A 21,130-nucleotide genomic window follows, 5' to 3' on the forward strand; every position below is an offset into this window, starting at 1 on the left:
CTAGTCCCACACTTTTCGATGTTTAAACTTAACCATATTACCTTTTATGCTCGTATTTTCTATTAAAATCATAAATAATTTTGTGCTCCAGAATTTATTTTTCTACATAATCACCACCATCTTCAATGCACTTTTGCCAGGAATGTAATGACGCGCGTTCATGTCAGAGGTTGGTTTCTGAGAATCTCACATTATATAAATATATATACATTTACACACACACACACACACATATATATATATATATAAATTATGCATGTATACAAAAACTATGTTACATATTTCAGAGGTACCATCCTTTCATTGAAGTTAATCTGCTTTTTAAAAATCCAAAGAAATCATCAGTCACGAAATGAAAAACAAATCGATTTGTTTTCCATTTCGTGAGTAGCTGATGATTTCTTTGGATTTTAAAACCCTTTTAAAAGACAGATTTACTGCAATGAAACCATTGTGCGTCTCTGAAATATTAAACATAGTTTTCATATAAATAATTTGTACTTTACATTTGCGATCAAGCACTGTATTGATTATTCAACACATCCTGACACCCTACATAAGTTTTAGGATGCATGATTTTTGGAGAGAAGGATAAAATAAATAAATGATTCCAAAACTCAGAAGTCGTGATGTGTGATGGATTTTTTTTTTATTTCCATTCGTAAATTTTTGCAATTTATTCACGAAACACCGGTACTCATCCTCCTTCTCCTCCTTTACACATTATTATCCCCTTCAATCGCTTTCACCTTGCGCAATGGTACTGTTTCTTGTATCTTATACACCCGTTGCACTCGCATGTGTCTCCTCTGTGGCAGAAGACGGTTTGCACAAAACATCCATATCCAAAGAATCCCTAGTGCAAGCAAAACCATGGCCAACATGATGTAAATGGTACAGTTCAACGACAGGAACTTACGAACTGAAAAGATATTTAATTGAAGATAAATAAATAAAATAAATACTTCAAACACAATTTACTTAAACAAATTCCAAAAGTCGGAAGTTCATGAAATTAGTAAAGGTAATACTCCCAACTAACCCCACAGGGAGCAAAATCCCACCCCTTTACTTTTCAAGTCCTTAAATGCCGAAAAACCTTTTACTCTAATAGTTTCTTTCTCGGACTGCTAGACTTTAGAATACCCTCCATATTTCATGCTACCTAGCTATCCTAACTTACAGAAGTTTAAATGTAATGTGAACAGACATCTCGCGCAGACGTCGGAGATTATCCCCACAGACACGATTCCATATAGTAGCCCCTTACGTTCAAAGTGGAAGTATGCCTTGTTTGGGGTAAAAAAAAAAAGATTAAAAGACATTTTTTATAATCCAGTTTAAAAGTTATATTAAACTAGCAGGACTAACCGGCATTGCCCGGGGCAAAATTATATAATATTTCTATTAAAACTTCTATCGCTGTCTCTCTACATGTCTTTTTTCTCTTCTACCTAACTTTCCCCATATGCTCGGTTCATTGCTCTCTAGATGGACATACACACATACAACTTTCCTTTATATAATAATTTCCTTGTGGAATGAGTCAACATTTTCTTTTCAAAACAGTACATAACGCTAAAAAAAAAAAAAAACGATTTCCTTTTCTGACGAAACGCGGCCGAATTATCCGTCAGAGAATGGAAAAAAATTTTCCTAAATTTTAGATAGTATACATCCAGAGCAATGCTGATCAAGAATATATAAACTTTGTAGGGGTGTGTTCTGTATTTTTTTACTTTTAGTTGAAGATATGAACATACAAACGCGCAGACAGATGCCGTTCATATAATAGATAAACAAAAACTTCCTGTCATCCGGTGGCTATTAATCCAACCTTAAGTATCTTTCTATGTTGATAACTTATATTAGCTAAATATCATTTTTAAAAAAGTAATTTTTATTTAAATTACCTCCTCTAAAAATAAAAGGCAATTTAAATGAAAATTAAATGCGTATAATTTAAGAAAGTATTAATTATTTTTAAAAATTTTAATCCTCTTAATTACTTACTATCAATATCCATTACATAAGAAAATAAGACAATAAAATTACAAATGAATAACGCCAAATAATTTATTATAAATTGTTTAAACAATAGATATGCAGATTAGGTATAGAAATTAAAATGTGTTTCTGTCTTTGCTCCCCACTATATTTACAGTATACTTGCATTATTGATTTGAAAAACAGTGAACCTGACGGTAATATAGGCGTGATAAATGTAATGAAATCTATTTTAAAAATTAAATTGCAGAAAAATATTTGGAATTTACATACCCGTCACGGTACGAAGATGTCATATTTTAAAAATCATGTAAACTGATCAAGTATATATATATATATATATATATATATATATATATATATATATATATATATATATATAAAATAATTTTTTATGATTTTTAGCGATTTTACTAGAAAATTGAAGCCATTAAAAAGCTGATTTTGATCTTGATAGGCGAGATAACGTCATTCGAACTTATTCAAAAAAATATGGCGGATCAAAACAAAGCGTTTCGTTTCGTCATAAAATTTTATTTTCTTAATTAAAATAAAATACTTTACCAATTTATGTGAATTTTTTACTGTAACATATTCGTTCCATTCCGGGAACGTACATCATAAAGTGTTTTTAAAAGAGTTTTTCTGTATTTTTGTTTTGAAAATAAGTTTCACTCTAAGCACAAAACTTTTTTATTTATTTATTTAAAAGATAAATTAGTAGAATTTGAACTTTTTAATTTAATGTTTTTTGCATTTTTATTAATTTCATAGAATGGATTAAAAGTCCGATCTTTAGAAAAAAATAACAAAAAAAACGTCTGCTAAGTCAGTACGTCCACCAAACATGCTTAGAAAGAAAACCTGAGCAAAATTCAGGATTATAAATCTATTAATCTTTCTACGGTAATTATAATATTGTGAGCATACACTTTCCATCAGAAATGATCATAATAAATTATGCTTCGCTTGTGTTCTAACTGACATTCATATTTAAATAAAATAATGTCACCATTGGGAAAATGACAATAAAGAAATTAAAAAAAAAACATCCCAGAAATTGATGTTTATAAATTTTTAAGATGAGTATTGTTTATTCGTATTATTTGGATTCATCGGACTACAGTTAGTTCTCATCTTGATTGTCATTTTTACAACGTTTCGGTCCATATAACCTTTTACTTTCTTTCTATCGTCGAACCCTGGAATGTTTATGTCGAACTAGGGCGTTCGGACAGAATTTCGAATGGAACCCTTTATTTGCTTCAAGGAGGTAGCATATTCTTGTTCCGTTAGCTTGACGGATAGAAGTCCTAAATAATTCGCAATTATATTTTTCGGTCGCTCACATTGAGAATTAAACATTCAGCCTTCAGAAGAATATCACTTTTACAATTGATTTTTTCTAGTACTCTAACCATTACACCACGGGTCCTAGTATAATTTTTTTAACCATAAACCTATTTTTACTTTTAGTTTAAATATTATTTATTACTAATTATCATTACTATTAATATATATATATATATATATATATATATATATATATATATATATATATATATATATTGTTATTTTTTCAAGCGATACATACGGTTAATATTGGCTTCGCATTTTTTTATTTACTTAGAAAGTCGCCCTTTTTAATTTGTTTGGACGTATATGACATTTTTATTTATTGATTTATTATTTTTAAAACAGTAATCTACGTACACGCGTGTTTCGAGGTCATTACCTCTCGTCAGCATAGTTCAACTGTTTTTAGGGATCGAACCTCAGACCATGTTTACCACATAATCCCTAGATTAATTATACTGTTTATTTTTATCGCTTATAAATTTAGATTTTGTTATTGTTGTTTTTTCAAGCGATACATATGGTTAATATTGGCTTCGCGTCGAAGCTCATTTTTTTATTTACTTAGAAGGCGAACAATTAAAAGATACATCTGCCTTACTTAAAAATTGCTACCTTTATTTATGGTGTCTTTTACATATAAAAAAAAACACCCAATACTTTTGTAGATGAGGAGACTTTGTTTAAAAAAATACTCTATGTAAAAATTATTGTTCGTGGATTAATGTCTATCACAATAAAAACATCGTTTCCGAAACGATCGTACAAATTATTGACTTTGTTGTTGTTCCTTCTGATGAAACAGATTTTTAATTTTTAATTCTAATTTGAATTTGAAATTATCAATCACATTACTATATATATATATATATATATATATATATATATATATATATATATAGATAGATAGATAGATAGATAGATATATATATATAGAGAGAGAGAGATAGTAATAATAATTAGTAATAAATTGTGATGTTTAGAAATAAAAATAAAAATAGGTTAAAGGTTCCAAATGTATTAGAATCCAATGGTGCAATGGTTAGAGTTCTTGGAATCAACTGGAAAAGTGATATTCTTCTGAAGGTTAAACATTCTTTTAAATTTTCTGTTCGGCGAACGAAAAATACAATTGCGAATTACTTAAGACTTTTATCCATTTATGGCTGACGGAACAAGAGTATGTTACCCCCGTGAAGTAAATATAGGGTTTTGTTCGGAATTCCGTCCAAATTCCCGAGTTCGACCGAAACGTTGCGAAAATGGCACTCAAGATGAGAACAGTAGTCCGATGAATCCAAATAATACGATTCCCAGAAATTATTTTCTCATTGGGGTCTAAATTATATGCAACTTTTAGTTGCTTTTGCTTGTTTAAATAATATCCATGTGTTTGGCAACAAACTCATCAAATATTATATATCTCAAGTAATACAAATTTTAGCCTCAAGTAATTATTCTAAGTTATAAAAAAACTGACACAGATCAAAACATGTTTCAAGAAAGTGTATTTAGAATCCATTTCAGTGGAAATATAATCAATCTTGATCAATATCATATTTTTTCTAGTGATATAAATAGAAATTAGGAATTAATATTGATTTTTGCCATTTGTTAAACGGCTGTAAGATATTTTCTAAACTAACCTATCTTTAAAAAGTATATGCACTTTCCACGTGCAAATATGTGATCGTTTCATGAATAAATGCAATATGATTATAATTACAATGTTTGGAAGCTAGTTATTAATGGTTACACAGTGAAAATGACTTCTCGATGCCAGGGACACTGGCATGTCTGCTGTAGTAAAAAAGCAAACAGTTGGTGCTGCGCAGTGATGACGTTGAAAGGCATTTTGGTGATTTTCCCAAATAGTTAACAAAGCAAAAACAGAGTGACAACATAAATACACAAAATGAATGCTAATAAAGGAAAGAGTAGTTACTGTTATACCTACTTGGATAAGTTTTTTTTTGTCACTTTTAACTTATTTTAAAGTGTTTTTTTTTTAAATTAAAAATGAAAGATAGTGTAAAGCCTGTCAAATTGTAACTAAAAAAAAAAGGGTGGATTCAGAGCTATAGTCGAGACTCGATAATCGCTCAAAGATGGAACATTAAACCAAATACTGATAGAACATTAAATTTTCGCATGATTAGTGACATTTATTGGATGTGTTTTTATCAGTATTTTGTTTAATTTTCGATTTTTGAGCGATTATCACTACTCTTTTGATTCGTTGGATTTTTTCTCGTCTGAATGAGATTCGAAATTAACTTTTGAATAGATGTCACATATCTTCAACATAGCTCGAATAACAAGGTCAGAAAAAGGTCAAGTGTAATCCTTACATGGGTCGACTGCTGAGGAATTCGGCGGAATTTCTGAAATAGAAAATAATTATGATAACAAAAACAAAAATAAGATTAATAAGAATAATCAAATGATAAAATAATAAAAACAATAATAAAATAATTATTCTAATAAAAACAATAATAAATAATAAAATATTAAAAGATTATATAATATTAAAGGAGTATATCAATATTTTAAAGTTCATTAATATTTATGCTTTATATTTGAAACTTTCTTAAATGCAACATTCGGGGAAAATTGTATTCAATAATCATTCAGTGAAATTTACAGAATCTGCAAAGTTCCAATTAAATTTTGAATAAACGTACATTTTAATTCTTCAAAGATTTTAATGTTTTTTTTTTTTGCATTAATTCTAAGTCACTAAGGAGATGGCAAAATAATAGACCGTACCATTCGATCATCATGTATTTTATGAAAATATGTTGGTGGTTGTCCACATGTCTCCGTATATTTAAAAAATACAGAAAAATATTTGATGCACGTACTCGTGTTCTAAAAATTGCATAAGTTGATTAAATTTTATAAGAGACATCATTTTTAAAGATATTAAGCGATTAATGGGAAATCGTTGGCATTACAAGGCTGGTTTTTCAACCATGGAGTTATTTGCCCTTGTTTCTTCAAGATAGCGACGCGGGACAATCCCATTTTGTTTATTCATAAAATTTTATTTTCTTGTTAAATATTTGATCGATTAAAGTAATTTTTGGTATATGCAATTTTCGTTTCCTCAATGATTTTTTTTTAATATAAGTCAAGTCCTGAACAAGAACGAATTTGTTTTATTTGAATACATAAAATTAAATTCAAAAATAAGTAAAAGAATCTTTTTAAAACGAACAATTTAAAACATTACTTAAAATAACTTGTTTTTTCTTCTTCTTGTATATTACTCAACTTCACACATTTTTATATAATTTTTAAAAGAATAATTAAATCCAAAATTGTAACTTTCCCAGCGATTAAATCCTGATAAACACTTTGATATCATGAAATATAAAGTTCCCTGGTGTTTAAGTTTCAGAAAAATACTTGTCTTTTTTACTGACATTAAAATAGATTTAGAATCCAAACTCACTGCTAATCTACAAATGCATCTATTTTAGCTACAAATTCTATTTTGTGGGGTAGGAGGGGGGTATTAGGGTATAGTTTTAGTGTGGAAATGCTTGACAGCAGCAGGTGGAAGCGACGCTAAAACATCATTTCAGATTATTTCATTTGTTAACTGTTTACAGTTGTACAAAAAAGCTCCCAAATTTCTGGCTTCAGGAAATTTAGTACACGTGGTATTAGCTGACTGGAGACGTATCAAATGGTATTGCTTCTTGAAAAAATTATTTGAACCGGCGTTTTAGGGGAGAGGCATTTATTAGTATAATCACCAGCCTGAAAATTAGCCAAGAAACAAATATATAGCAAATAAATGTTACCAAAGGCAAGATAAGTTACTCTTCTACCTACCTGGATAAGCTTTTTTTTTAACTTATTTTAAAACGTCTATTTAATTCAAAACACAATTTGTGCAGAGTTGCTAAGTAAGAATCACAACAAGATGGCTGGCAAGAGACGGTTTTCGTTGGAGTCAAAATCGCCCAAAGCTCAACAATACAAGATACTGATAGAAACACTCACAATAATTGTTGGGGTGACATTTATTTATCAGTATTCTGTTTTATTTTTGAGTTGTGAGAGATTTTTGTGACTCCAAAGATGGAAAGTTCATTTCCGCCATCTTATTATCGTTGTAACTTAGGAACTCGACACTAATTATGTTTCAAACTTTAAAAACGTCTTAAAATAAGTTAACACTAAATCCAAGTAGGTAAAACTTATCTAACCTTTGGTAACATTTATTTGCTATACAGTGTTTCTTTACCATATGTTTTTGTTTTGTTGTCTATAGTAAAAAATGTTCGAACATTTTTTTGAACTTATTTTAGTTTATTTCTGTTCGACTTTTAAGATCAATAAAACCACAATTACAAAAGATAAAGCAGAAAGAGAAAGATTGCCTTGTTTCTGAAATTAAAAAAAAATATCGGATCTTTCCGTTAGGGGGACTTGAAAGATCGCACAGATCAAGAAAGAGTAGGCTTAGTCAGTTGCACTGGTAGGTGTGTCAGAAATTTCGTGAAAAATATTGAATAATTCCAACCCGTCTTTCCAAGCTTATAACTACTCGAAAAATATAATTCAAGCCCTAATTCTTTTTTCAATTAAATGAGCAAGGGCCAAGGTTTCATTTAAAATAAAAAAATTCGTGTTTTTTTTTTTAAAGGTTTTAAACTTCGGACTTTATAGGTAAATTTCTAAAACACACTACTTTTTTGTTTGTTTTAAATTTGAATATATTATTTATTGATCTTTTATCTTCAATTTGTGATATATAACACTTTGGTGAGTAAATTAATTATTTACTTTTTAATAGACATTTCAAAACGGGAGGCGTGAATTAATTCGACCCCCTGTCTTTCCAAGCTTATAGCTACTCGAAAAATGTAATTAAAGCCCTAATTTTTTTTCAATTGAATGAGCAAGGACCAAGATTTCATTAAAAAAAAACAAAAGAAAAAACAAACAACGTTTTTTTTTTAAAAAAAAAAAGGTTTAAAACTTCGGACTTTACAGGTAAATTTCTAAAAAAACACTAGTTTTTTTTAAATTAGAATATATTATTTATTGATCTTTGATCTTCAATTTGTGATATATAAAACTTTGGTGAGTAAATTAATTATTTACTTTTTAATAGACACTTGAAAATTGGAGGGGCGTGAATTAAAAAAAAACGTTTGTCTAAAATATATTCGGTTTATTGGAAAGAGCATAAAAATTCACGTTGACCCTGAAAATATCGTAAAAATTGAATCAATAGAAAAACTTTGATAGATTTTTAAAGTTTAAAAATTGAAAAATACTGAGCTCGTAAAATTCAATTAATTTCATTACTGTTTAAAAATATATATATATATTCCTATTACTTTTAAAACAACTTTAATAGTTTATTTTGGAAGTATAATCCATAAAGAAAATAAAAAAAACATTGTTAAAAGAGAAATTACGAGTTTTTTTTATATTTTATTCGCAGTTTCGTATTAGGAGTGTAATAATTCCTACAAAAATTCTGATACACCTATTAATGCAATTGCACCGGTCATATGTCATGTGACCTCCATTTTTGGAGACCAAACATTTAGGGCCCTTTTCGTACACTAGCACCAAATCCAAATTCTCGAGGCTGTTTTCTGTAAAAGTAGGTTGGCGATTAATCATAATATAAAAATGATATTATTTGGATTATTCGGACTATTGTTCTCATCTTGGAAGTTATTTTCACAATGTTTCGACTGATTTTCTTCACATTAAAAAACACCTAGCATTAAACTGCCGTCGGAGTAAATGAAAACACAGATAAACTGGTGAAAGTATAGAATAGTTATTATTCGAGAAATCGCAACTAAAACAACATCAACTAATTTATATCAAACACAATATCTACAAACCTGTTGAAACTGTTTTTAATTTCTATTATTATATTTTTAAACTGTCTTTACGGCACACAGAGAATAAACAGTCGCTTGTTTGCTGCTTTATTTCTCAGAAATTGTAAAATAAATATGACTACCACTAACCCTAAGTTGGGGGTGCAACTACAATTTAGAGTTTGCGGTTTGGTAAGTTTTTTTTGTTTTTTGTTTTTTTGTACTCCTTGGATGTTGAGTTTCATGGCGACCAGCATATTTATTTAATAGCCACACCCTATATAAAGCCTAACGTGTGCGCGGATAACATTTTTCATTTATTTATTTGCCTAGGTTGTCTTATTTTTAAAGAATATTTAAAAGAAATGTAACTAAACCATTTATTGATAATAATTGTAAATTCACAAACATTTCTAATTTACATGTGCAGATGACGTTTTGGAAAAAAAATTCCATTAGGTCCTTCTCCACAATCATGTTTAAAATGACGATTTTCGTAGGTTTTCGACTATGCTGAATAAGAAAATCTGATTAAAATTTTGCAGAGACAAGTAGTTTTCGAGATAAAGTCCTGTATTATGCACACTGGCACTCATGTTTGTATGTACGCACGATAAACAAATCTACTTCTCTGCAACCGACGGTTATGGTATAAATGTTATGAAATATGTAGAACAGAACAAATTATTTTATATCGATATATCTATCTAACTTTGTAGCAATTTATCTATTTATCGATCTGGCTATCTGTCCATCTCGATCTATCTAACTGGAGAGGTAGACAAGAGATGGATATTATGGTATTTTCATAAAACCTGTCAAAATATGACAAAGCTAGATCATAGACAAGTTTATCAGAAGTATCTTATAAGCTGATCGGATCTACGTGTGAGTCACGTGATCATGTTAGCTGGAGTTGGAACTTGGAATTAAAGCAGAGTGGCTGAGCTTTACGGCTGTCTCTCCATCCCTCTTTGGAGGGAGTTACGTGTCCCTCAATGTAGACTGTTAAGACCACAAGCAAAGAAACTCACTTTCCATTTTCATCTGCGCGACACCCTGGAAAGTGAAATGAAAACTAATACGAAAACCAATCATCATCTTAGGAGTGAATATCTTTCGTCCAAAATGTTCGAGCTCCCTCCAAAAACAAGATGAAGTCTGGATGGACCAGGTTCAGTGAGCAGAGAATATAAAGGTATGTCGAAGATACACATATGACACACCCATATGAACATTAGACTATCACCAAACATAAAACGGTTAATATATACCACACAACAAAATAACAACGGGTTCAGAATGTGAAGAACCACTAATCAACATTTAGTAACACATTTAGGACACGTCAAACCAAAACACAAAACGTACACCCGTTTACAAGGGCGCCGTACTGTTAGAGAACGTAACATCAAGATGGGGTTCGAAAATCCAGCCTCGTTCTGAGTTCGGGAATAGGTGTAGACGGAGAACCTAACCCATAAAGAAAAATTCTTTGAACTGTTGAATTAAAAAAAATGTAAACACTTTGGACTGTTGAATTTAAAAAAAATATAAATTATTTGAACTGTTGAATTAATATATATATATATATATATATATATATATATATATATATATATATATATATATATATATATATATATATATATACATACATTATTTGAACAGTTCAATTAAAAAAAATGTAAATTATTTGAACAGTTGAATTTTACAAAATTCTTTTTACTGTTGGATTTAAAAAAATGTAAATTCGTTAAACTGTTGAATTTTAAAAACTGTAAATTATTTGAACAGTTGAATTTTAAAAAACGTAAATTCCTTGAAGTGTTGAATTAAAAAAAATGTAAATTATATATGAACTGTTGAATTTTAAAAAATTATCAATTACTTGACCTGTGGAATTTTAAAAGATGTAAATTTATTGAACTGTTGAATGTAAATTATTTGAACTGTTAAATTTTAAAATAATTAAATTATTTGAACTGTTTAATTATATAATATGGTAATACAAATTGTATGTTAATATAAATTATTTGAACGGTTTAATAATAAATGTAAATTATTTGATCTGTTGAAAATGTAAATTCTTTGAACTGTTGAATTAAAAAAAAATGTAAAGTTTTTGAACTATTGAATTTAAAAAATTTTAATTCTTCGAAGTGCTGAATTGTACAAAATTAACATTCTTCTTACTGTTGGATTTTAAAAAATGTAAATTCTTTGAACTGTTGAATTTAAAAAAAAATGTACATTCTTTTAAATGTTGAATTTAAAAAAATGTAAATTCTCTTTACTTTTGACTTTTACAAAATTTTAATTATTTGAATTTTAACATTTTTAAAATGTAAATTCTTTGACCTGATGCAGTTTAAAAAATGTAAATTCTCTACGCTGTTGAATTTTATAAAATGTAAATTATTTGAACTGTTACAATTTTAAAAAAATGTTAATTATATGAACTGTTGAATTTTAAAAAATGTATAAATTATTTTACCTGTGAAATTTTAAAAAAATGTAAATTCGTTGAACTGTCAAATTTATAAAAATGAAAATTATTTGAACTGTTAAATGTAAACTAAATTAAATTCTTTGAATTGTTGAATTAAAAAAACTTCTTCAACTGTTTAATTTTAAGAAAATTAAATTCTTTGAACTTTATAATTTAAAAAAATTAAATTCTTTGAACTTTATAATTTAAACAAAATTAGATTTTTTGAACTTTATAATTTTAAAAAATTAAATTCTTTGAACTGTAGAATTTTAAACAATTAAATTCTTTGAACTGTAGAATTTTAAGAAAATTAAATTCTTTGAACTGTTGAATTTAAAAAATATTCAATTCTTTAAACTTTATAATTTAAAAAAAAATAAAATTCTTTGAACTGTTGAATTTAAAAAATTTAAATTCTTTGTACTGTTGAATTTTTAAAAATTAAATTCTTTGAACTGTTGAATTTTAAAAATTTATTTGAACTGTTAAATTTTAAAAAATTATTTGAACTGTCGAGTTTTTACAAGTTATTTGAACTGTTAAATTTTACAAAATATAAATTATTTTACCTGTGAAATTAAAAAAATGTAAATTTGTGAAACTGTTAAATTTATAAAAATGAAAATTATTTGAACAGTTAAATGTAAAATAAATTAAATTAATTCGATTGTTAAAATTAGAATAATTTAATTCTTTGAACTGTTGAATTTAAAAAAAATAAATTCTCTGAACTGTTGAATTTAAAAAAAATTAAATTCTTTGAACTGTTGAATTAAAAAAAATTATTTGAACGGTTGAATTTTTAAAAAAATGTTCATTCTTTGAACTGTTAATATTTTTAAAAATGTAAATAATTTGTACTGTTGAATTTTAAGAAATATATAAATTATTTGACCTGTGGAATTTAAAATAATGCAAACTTTTTGAACTGTCAAATTTATAAAAATGAAAATTATTTGAACTGTCAAATTTATAAAAATGAAAATTATTTGAACTGTTGACTTTAAAAACATAAATTCTTTTTACGGATAAATTTAAAAATGTAAATTTGTATAACTGATGAATTTTTAAAAATTATATTCTATGAACTGTTGAATTTTTAAAATTAATTTAATTCTTTGAACTGTTCATTAAAAAAAGTTAAGTTCCTTTGCACTGTTGAATTTTAAAAATTGTAAATTCTTTGAACTGCTGAATATTATAGAAATTTAAATTCTTTGACCTGTTGAATTTTAAAATAATTAATTTCTTTGAACAGTTTAATTTTAAAAATTATTTGATCCGTTGAATTTTAAAAATGAAAATTCTTTGAACTGTGTAATTTAAAACAAATGAAAATTCTTTGAAATGTTCAATTTAAAAAATATAAATTCTTTGAACTGTTAAATTTAAAAATTGTAAATCCTTTAAACTTTTAAAAATTTTTAAAATGTAAATTTTTGAACTGTTAAAATTTAAAAAAATGTCTTTTTGGTGCTGTTAAATATTTTAAAAAATATGTAATTCTTTGAACTGTTGAATTTTTAAAAAATTAAATTCTTTAAACCGTTTCATTTTTAAAAGTATGATTTTTTTTAACTGTTGTATTTTAAAAAATGTAAATTTATTGAACTGTTGAATGTAATTAATTTGAACTGTTAAATGTAAAAAAATTAAATAATTTTAACTGTTGAATTATATAAAAAATATGGTAATACAAATTGTATGTTAATATTAATTATTTAAACGGTTTAAATAAAAAATATAAATTATTTCATCTGTTGAATTTTTTAAACAATATAAATTATTTGAACTGTAAAATATTGAACAATAATACAAATTCTTTGAACTGTTGACTTTTAAAAAATGTAATGTTTTTGAACTATTGAATTTTAGAAATTTAAATTCTTCGAACTGTTGAATCGTACAAAATTAACACTCCTCTTACTGTTGGATTTTAAAATGTAAATTCTCTACGCTGTTGAATTTACAAAAATGTAAATTATTTGAACTGTAAGAATTTAAAAAAAATGTTAATTATATGAACTGTTGAATTTTAAAAAATATATAAGTTGACCTGTGGAATTTTAATAAATGTAAATCCGTTTAACTGTTAAATTTATAAAAATGAAAATTATTTGAACTGTTAAATGTAAACTAAATTAAATTCTTTGAACTGCTGAATTTAAAAAAAAATGTTTGAACTGTTGAATTTTAGAAAATGTTAATTCTTTGAACTGTTATTTCTTTTTAAAATGTAAATTATTTGAACTGTTGAATTTTAATAAATATATAAATTATTTGAACTGTTGAATTTTAAGAAATTTATAAATTATTTGACCTGTGGAATTTTAAAAATGTAAACTTTTTGAACTGTTAGATGTAAATTATTGTACATATTTACTATGCCTCCCCACGGGACAGAGTTAGACATTAGGGTCGTTTTTTAACGTGGAGAAAAGGTACAAAAATAAAAATTGTCTCAGTCGTGAAGGATTTCTCCTCCACCGAAAGAGAACAAGAAATAGAAGTGCAGCATCTGAAGAACAGATACTACACTTTGATCTTGTCCCGAAGGCCAAGTATACCAATTAGATGTAAATTATTGTAGCTGTCAAATTTATAAAAATGAAAATTATTTGAACTGTTAAATGTAAAAAATAATTTAATTATTTGAACTGTTGACTTTAAAAACATTTAAATTCTTTTTATCAATGAATTTAAAAAAATGTAAATTATTTGAACTGATTAATTTTTAAAAATAAATTCTATGAACTGTTCATTTTTTAAAAAAAGTTATGTTTCTTTGAACTATTGAATTTTACAAACATGTAAATTCTTTGAACTGTTGAATATTATAGAAATTTAACTTCTTTGTCCTGTTGAATTTTAAAAATGAAAATTCTTTGAAATGTTTAATTTAAAAATGTAAATTATTTGAACTGTTGTGAATTTAATTTCTTTTTCTTTCAACTGTTGAATTTAAAAAAAAAATGTAAATTCTTTGAACTGTTGAATTTAAAAAATGTAAAGTTTTTTATTTGTTAAATTTTAAGAAATGTAAATGTTTGAACTGTTACAATTTAAAAATATTATTTTGTGAATTAAGTATTTAAAAAAATATGTAATTCTTTGAAACTGTAAAAAATTAAATTAAATTCTTCGAAACTTTAAAAAATTAAATTCTTTAAACCGTTGAATTTTTAAAAGTATGAATTTTTTGAACTGTTTAATTTTGAAAAATGAAAATTCTTTGAACTGCTGAATTTTAAAAAAAATTAAATTCTTTGAACTGTTGAATTTTTTTACAAATGTAAATTCGGCTTTGTATTACTGTACACATAGATTCGAAAAAGTTGTCAAAAAACAAATATATAACACATAAATGTTATCAAAAGCAAGATAAGTTACTTTTCTACGAAAGTGGATATATTTTTCGTGTTTTTATTCAATGTAACATGTTTATTCAGCTCGAAAAGCATACAGTGTTTACCGATGTATTGGAAAATTCAAAATGGCGCCCGACTCTCTCTTTAACACGGTAAGTTCGGGATAATGTGTTATAAATAATAAACTAGAAAAAATACTATTAAAAACCCACCGAATATATGTCAACCTATGTCGCGGTAATACATATTGAGCGAGTTTCTAACAGTATTTTGTCAAGTTTTATATTTATAGCACCTTTTCCCAAACTTACCGGTAAACACAGTATGTTTTTCGAGCAGAATAAACATGTTGCATTAAATAAAAACACTGAAAACATATCCAGTTCGGTAGAAAAGTAACTTATCTTGCCTTTGATAACATTTATTTGTTATATATTTGTTTTTTGACAACTTTTTCGAATCTATGTGTACAGTAATACAAACCCGTAAATTCTTTGAACTGTTGAATTTTAAAAATTCTAATCCTTGAACTGTTGAGTTGAGTTGAAAAAAAGGGGCTTATGTGCTTTTGTTACCATGCTGAAATAATAACGTTAACAATTCGGCACTTTATTCAAAGGCTCCCCCGACACTGGTATCATGTAACCCGAAATCAGAATGAAGCAGGATTTTTGGACCCTATCTTTATACCATAATCCCGTCTGACATTGCTACTTAGCATGAATAAAAATCACTTTTTTCACAACCGAGAAATTACTAATATGCATGCGTGTAAAAAAAACAATTACGAATTTTTTTTCCATTTCCTTGAGTAATTTCATGTTAAGAACGGCTTTCAGAATAGACACCCCCAACCTCCTCATGTTAAGAACGGCTTTTACCTCATTTCGGGAGTAAAAATATTGAGGGGGGTGAAAAATATTTGCCCCAAATTTAACTGTGATATTCGTTGTCAATATACTCATTGAGGGTGGTGGCAGCGTCGGTCGCAGAGAAGTAGATTTGTGTATCACAGGTACGCACAAGCATGGCGGCCAGTGAATTACAGTGCATAGTACAGGTCTACTTGTGTCTGTAAAATTTAAATAAGATTTTCTTTTTCATCATAGTCGAAGATCTTCAAAAGTCGACATTTCGAAGAAAATTGTGGAGGTGGACCTAATGTAAAAAGTTAAATGTAAATTAAAAATGTTTGTAAATTAAAAATTATTATTAATAAATGGTTTAGTTACTTTTTTTTATATTTAAAAAATAAGTTAATAAGCCAACGTAGGCAAATAAATAAATTAAAAATGGTATCTTCGCACGCGTTAGGCTTTGTAGGGTAAGTAGCTATTAAATGCTGGCTGCCATGGAACTCAACGCCCAAGGAGTGCCAAAATGTTTTTTTCGCGGACTTGTAAGAGAGTGCCCACCTAAACATGCATTTTTGTTCACCTTTTTTTAAACATCGTTTCCTCTGATTATCAGAGATTATAGACTTAGATATCATATCAGCAGAAAAAAATGATAAAAGATAAATTCTTAAGAAGGTGGTTGTTCACTTTCTCGCTATAACGTTCTACTCACTTGCTCCCTGACTTAATGTACATCTCTTTACCGACTTCTCACGGTGAGATTTCTTAGATTCCATTTACAACAAACGGTAAATCAAAAGGAAGAATAAATAAAAATGTCCCCTACTGACCCCGAAATATATTTTAAACGTCTTTTAAAATGGGACCAGTAGTCAGTCTTTTTTTATTTTATTTATTTTTATTAATTATCAAAGTTACATAGACACGAGAACTACGTACACACAGAAAGTCTCACCGGTCACGTGACACAGTAAGCAAGGGAGCAATTAAGAACGTTATAACGAGAAGTGAACCTCCCTCCTTTTCTAAAAGCCATTAAATTTATTTTTTATCAAATTTTTTCTACTATTCTAATTAAGTCTAAGGGTAAATATCCAGATACGCTACAACAGAACACCGACCATTCTAATTTGTTATTTTTATAGATAATTGAGGTCGCTGACAACGAATCTGATAGTCAAACTTGAGGCAAATTTACCGTTGGCATGAACCCACGAACTATTTTCCACCTTCCGTTTACGCTACGCACGTGCGCGCGATGTAGCATAAACGACGGCTTCAACAAGCAAACTGCCTTCTCACATGGCGTACAAATCTTCCGCGGAAAATTTGAAATTAAATGAAAAAGAAATAAAGCAAGAAAAGAAAAGCATACCAAGTTGTAGGAGAGGGGGGTATTTTAATTTTTTTTTTTTTCCACAACATAGAATTTTCTAATTTTCAAAAATACCTTATAGCACTTTTTGGCTACTGAAAAATTTAAAATATGCTGAAAAGGAAAACACTCCAAGTTGGAGAGAGGGGGGTAATTTAATTGGGGTTTTTTTTTCCTGGAATATAGAATTTTCAAATTTTCAAAAAGTAACGCACCGACATTTAATTTGTTTTTTTAATGGGTAATTGGGGTCGCTGACAACGAATCTGATAGTCAAACTTGGGGCAAATTTACCGTTTGCATGGTATTAACCCCTGAACCCACGAACTACTTTCCACCATTTTGCAGCTTCCATACGCTACGCACGTGCGCTGCCTGCAGCATAAACGATGGGTTGCTTCATCCAGCAAACTGCCTTCTCACATGGCGTATCAATCAAAAAATTATGGACTGACATTTTTTAATGACTTACGATTAAAGAAAAGTACAACAAATTGGGGGACCTTTGTTTTTTGTTTTTTTTTTGTCTCACATAGTTTTTAATGCGCTTTACAAAAACATAAGCACCAAACGTTTTTGTTTTTCGTTCTTTTTGTTGCGGGAGGGGGATTCAATCATAGAACTTATGTGGCTTAATAGGTGCTTTTGCAGTTTAGTTAACCGTTTTTTCCGTAAGTAACGCACCAACATTTACCAATTAGAACACCATTTAACATTTTTCGAAGATTTTACTGTTTACATTGTACGCCATGTGAGAAGGCAAGACAAAATTTAAATACCTCTGTGAATTTAATATTTAATTAAACATTTATTAAAAACACGTGGGTTTGTATTACTGTCTGTACACATAGATTCGAAAAAGTTGTCAAAAAAAAAACAAATATATCACAAATAAATGTTATCAAAGGCAAGATAAGTTACTTTTCTGCGTAACTGGATATATTTTTCGTGCTTTTATTCAATGTAACATGTTTATTCAGCTCGAGAAACATACAGTGTTTGCCGATGTATTGGAAAATTCAAGATGGCGCCGCCTCGCCTCACTCCCTCTTTAACACGGTAAGTTTGGGAAAAGTTGTTGTTATAAAAAAAAAACTAGACAAAATACTATTAAAACCCGCCGAATATATGTCAACCTATGTCACGGTAACATATATTGAGCGAGTTTTAATGCTTCACCGGACACAGGCCGCTACAACATGGACATCGAACATAGGTACCCACCCCATCCGTAACTCTGGTCATTTTTTTTTATATCAGCCATAATAGCCACCACACTCGTTATTTTCTTAGCTATTAAATATCTAGTTCTGAAAATAATAATGTCGTCGATATTTACGCGGCGTCTATGCATTTCGATATATATTATTATTATAAATATTACTGTGTGGTTTGGCAAATTATTTTTTTGATGTGTATGTGTATGTGAGAGAGGAGAAAGTTTGACCGTTATAAATTTACAGTTTAAATATGAACAAACAAAATGGGGTGGGAGTGCTGACACAAAGCCGTTGTGTAGAGAAACAAAAATTGTTTATATTGAAACTCGACAATAAAAAATTAAATTTAAATCATTACCCTTTTCTGTATCTGCCATTGTCAAATTTTTGAAGTCCACCCGATTCATAAAGAAGAAATTTTCTTTTAGTATAGACGGTTGTACTTGTGGTCTGAACTGGGACTGCCTCCAACGTGTCACTGGCACGGACGGACGTGTCCTTTATTTCACCCCCTTCCTCTTTATGCCTCCGGTCAAAAGTTCAAAGGACAACTATTTCTTTTAAGGGTTAGCCATCGGGTCAGCATCTTTTTTGTTCTCTTTTCTTTTTTTGTTCTTCTTCTTTTCTGTGTCCTTTTCTTCTTCTTCTTCTTCTTCTTCTTCTTCTTCTTCTTCTTCTTCTTCTTCTTTTTCTTCTTCTTCTTATTCTTATTCTTCTTATTATAATTTTTAAAACACGTTTTATAATGTATTTATATTATAATGTATTTCTTTTAAATTATTTATTTTTAAATTATGTTTTATAAATTATAAAATCCGCGAATCATTATTCTAGACATGGGTACCCAGTGATATGCTCAACCCAGCCTCATCGCATTGGAGTGGAGTAGTGACGTCCAACCTTGTGGAATGTAGGGTTAATTTTCTCATATTTTGAACATGGCGCAGATGCTTTCGACTTTATGTCGTAGCGTAGTATAGTTATATTTAATCCTAGGAGGTCATTCTCCAAGGTTTCCATTCAAACAAGGGCTACGCGCCCAACCATAATAAATTGGATGCGTTTAATTGTAGTTGACAGACCAAAACCAAGGGTAAAAAATGATAAATGTTACAAAAAAACAAAACAAAAAAAAACAAGTTAAATTATTTTTCTACATACATGGATAAGTGGGTTTGTATTACTGTACCTATTTACTATGCCTCCCCACGGGACAGAGTTAGACACCAGGGTCGTTTTTTAACGTGGAGAAAAGGTACAAAAATAAAAATTGTCTCAGTCGTGAAGGATTTCTCCTCCACCGAAAGAGAACAAGAAATAGAAGTGCAGCATCTGAAGAACAGATACTACACTTTGATCTTGACCAAAAGGCCAAGACGAGTCAAGGGTTTGTATTACTGTACACATAGATTCGAAAAAGTTGTCAAAAAACAAATATATAACAAATAAATATTATCAAAGGGCAGATAAGTTACTTTTCTACCAAACTGGATACATTTTTTTTTGTTTTTATTCAACGTAACATGTTTATTCAGCTCGAAAAACATACTGTGTTTACCGATGTATTGGAAAATTAAAAATGGCGCCCGACACTCTTTTTAACATGGTAAGTTTTGGAAAAAGTGTTATAAATAATAAACTAGATAAAATACTATTTAAAAAACACCGAATATATGTCAACCTATGTCACGGTAACATATAATGAGCGAATTTCTCACAGTATTTTGTCTAGTTTATTATTTATAACATCTTTTCCTGAACTTACCGTGTTAAAGAGAGTGTCGGACGCCATTTTGAATTTTCCAATACATCGGTAAACACTGTATGCTTTTCGAGCTGAATAAACATGTTAAATTGAATAAAAACACGAAAAATATATCCAGTTTGGTTTGTTTTTTGTTTTTTTGACAACTTTTTCGAATCTATGTGTACAGTAATACAAACCCGGATAAGTTTATCTGTTTTTACTTATTTTAAAGTGTTTTTGTTCAAAACAAAGCATCCACTCTGTTCAGTTAGAACGGAAAACAAACACGGTTGTTATAAGCATTGCACAAGAACCCTTATCGTTTAATAAATCGAAAATTAAACAAAATGCTTGTGGAAATACATCTAATAAATGTCATCAATCGTGCGAAATGTTGTTTGACGAGTATTTTTTTTTTTTTTTCGATTTTTGAGCGAATAGCAAGGGGTTATCTCCGGCACGCATTATTTTTTTTTTCGTTCTTACTAAACAGAGTTGATACTCTGCTTTGAACCCCCAAAACGCTTTAAGATATGTTAAAACACAAATAAACTAATCCACGTATGTAGAAAAGTACTGTATCTTACGTTTGATAACATTTGGACGTTACACATTTGTTTTATTGGTCCCGTTTTTGTTCTTATTTTAAAATAGTGAGTTTTATTCATATTATAACCCCTAAACACCTTGAAATCACGTAGTGACATTTGGGGAAGATTTATTAATTGACGTCGATACTATAAAACTTGCACAAAAATATATCTATATATAATATATAATAGTATTCATAAAGGCCTTCCATCCCTTTGAATGGAGTAAAATTAAACATAATTATCCCCATAATA

General features: G+C 28.4%; 1 long non-coding RNA gene across 1 annotated transcript; it reads right to left on the minus strand.

Moving 5' to 3' along the window:
- Positions 1-624: 624 nt before the first annotated feature.
- LOC145280222 (uncharacterized) lies at positions 625-19,191 on the minus strand. Its single transcript, XR_013868581.1, has 3 exons — positions 18,897-19,191; positions 5,715-5,747; positions 625-922 (listed from the first exon to the last, which is right to left on the minus strand). It is a non-coding gene; the product is annotated as an uncharacterized LOC145280222 (long non-coding RNA).
- Between the last annotated feature and the right edge of the window lie 1,939 nt (positions 19,192-21,130).

This window comes from Euprymna scolopes, chromosome 7 (genome assembly GCF_053919585.1).
Source record: "Euprymna scolopes isolate OS-2025 chromosome 7, ASM5391958v1, whole genome shotgun sequence".
In the NCBI taxonomy this organism is placed as follows: Eukaryota; Metazoa; Mollusca; class Cephalopoda; order Sepiida; family Sepiolidae; genus Euprymna; species Euprymna scolopes.